The sequence below is a fragment of the Pteropus vampyrus genome, unplaced genomic scaffold, assembly GCF_000151845.1.
Source record: "Pteropus vampyrus isolate Shadow unplaced genomic scaffold, Pvam_2.0 Scaffold93, whole genome shotgun sequence".
NCBI lineage: Eukaryota > Metazoa > Chordata > Mammalia > Chiroptera > Pteropodidae > Pteropus > Pteropus vampyrus.
The window spans coordinates 3,088,414-3,090,662 of record NW_011888874.1 but is presented as its reverse complement, the minus strand read 5'-3'; positions in this window follow the sequence as shown (position 1 = coordinate 3,090,662).

Sequence of the window (2,249 nt, the reverse complement as noted above, 5' to 3'; positions counted from 1 at the left end):
AGAAATAGTAAATAAATATTAGAAGATGATATGTTCTGCTATATCTACATAAGCTATAAATTATATGTAGCTTCATATATAAGCTACTTATTAAAAGCTGTTATCTTGCATTCTTCTGACTTTTAACACCTCCATCTTCTATCTATAACTCTCTTAATAATCTGCAAAACGTAATACATTTAGCAACGTTTAATGACGTCCCGAATCTTACCGATTTGAAGACCATTCTTTAGCTGAAGATACAAAAACTGTAAGAATGATACAAGTTTTTCTTGTGCTTTACAATTCAATTCATCTGCCACTTGACTTTAATGTTTGCAGAGTCCTCGGACACCCCAAAGCAGCAAAACTCCGATCTGGGCATGGCTGACACCACGGCCACAGCATGGGTAATTTAAAATAATATTTGCTGGTTTGAGAGGCACAGGGTAACACAAATAGGATTTAAATTTCTAGCTAATTTGACTTGTTTGGGTTGAGAAGAAAGCAGCGAGCTATGAGAACAAAACACAGAGAGAAAAGCAATTGTTCTATGGAAAGAACCGACTTGAAAATATTTCTAAGAATGTTTACTTTGGATATTTAATAGAACAGAGTTCCTTTAAGATATGTTCACCAAGCTTCTGGTTGGCCGCACCGTAACTTCTGGTATAAGACAGTCTGATTATTTTAAGAAAGAGCTACATTTAAAGGCACTGAGTATAACTGACTCAAAATGTAGACCACCATCGCTCCCCAAATTTAGACACACAGTGGAATTGACACGCTTTATATTTTGGATGATCAGTACACCACTAAATCCATGTCCAGATATATTAAAGGTTTTACAATTCACTGGGAGGCTCAACTGCTTTTATATGACCTCTAAAAGCAGAACACAATTATAGAAATTCACATTAAATTTCTTAAAAGTCTCAGGGGTGTCAGAAGTTTATTTATTTGGACAAAAATAGCAAAGACTTCAGTAGAATAACACATGCTGTGCTGTTTTGTAAATAAAGTAGATAGCATTTTACATGATGCACGAAGCAATGGATATGATTATAAGTTAAAGTATAACTGTAACCTTGGCACTTACATACATCATCTTAAAATTCCTCTTTGATAGATGGAAAAGTATTTTCCTTGATCCGTGACACCAGGAATTTTACTGTAAAATTATTTTTAATACATATACTCTCCTTGATGATATAATCAATTCACAACCCTTACAAATGTTTTCATGGAGCTAGGATAGTTAAATCTGTAGCCTCTGCGATGAGAAGATGTGATTTATACAACTACAACAAAATTCTTATTGCCTTTCTCAGGCAACAAAGCTTCATTAAGCACCTGGGAGAAGTCTTCTTGGGGTCCTGTGAAATGTTCCCAAAAGCCTAAGACCAAATCCTCATTTTTCAGAGTTGATCCTGGCTTCACTCTCTCTACTAGAGTACTTTGGAAAATTGTAGCTTTCGTTAAACAAACAAACAAAAAACTTGGCAATGGGGAAAATGAGAAGAAATAAGCCCCATTTTTTTGTTGTTGTTTTTGTTATAAATACTATTTTTAATGGAATCATGTGACTAGACAGTACACTATTATAGGTCAGGTCTCTATGCTCTTCTTTTCCACTTAGAATTTTCCCCTACTGCTGTTTTTACCTCTTCAAACTTTACTGCATTTGGTGATATTCTAACGTCTTACTCTGATCCTGACCTTAAGCAGCCATTTAACAGAAAGAGTGTGAACTGCTTAATTTTTGTTTCTCTACTGCATACATTTCCAAAAACGTTGAAAAGGTACTGACAGGCTAAAGCTTATTTCCTTCTGTGTTACCTATCACACTCAGAAATACTGGCAGCTAGATTTAAAGTAAAAATTTTGAAGTCCCGCTGAGGATCTGGAAATTGATCGTTTTTTAAGGACAAGGTCACCCTACAGCCCAGTGTGCCCAGAGGGTTCTAGTTTTTACCTGATGTCATGGTTCTTCAGCTAAGTTTAAAAGTTTAAAGACATCTGTGTAGTAACGCCCGACATGCTTTCACGTTCTCCCCCTGTACTGGAGGATGGCGAGGAGACATCACACTGCCTCCCTACAATGTCACACCCTCAGTGCATTACCACTCCCATCCTGGGATGGGGACACCCTAGAAATAATGGCCGGTGGTGAATTAAATGCACCAAAGTTTCCTTTGCAGTAAAAGTCTGTTTTAATGAAATTACTTCACTTCCCAATATTTGATTTCGTGTACTGTAACTAGCATAAA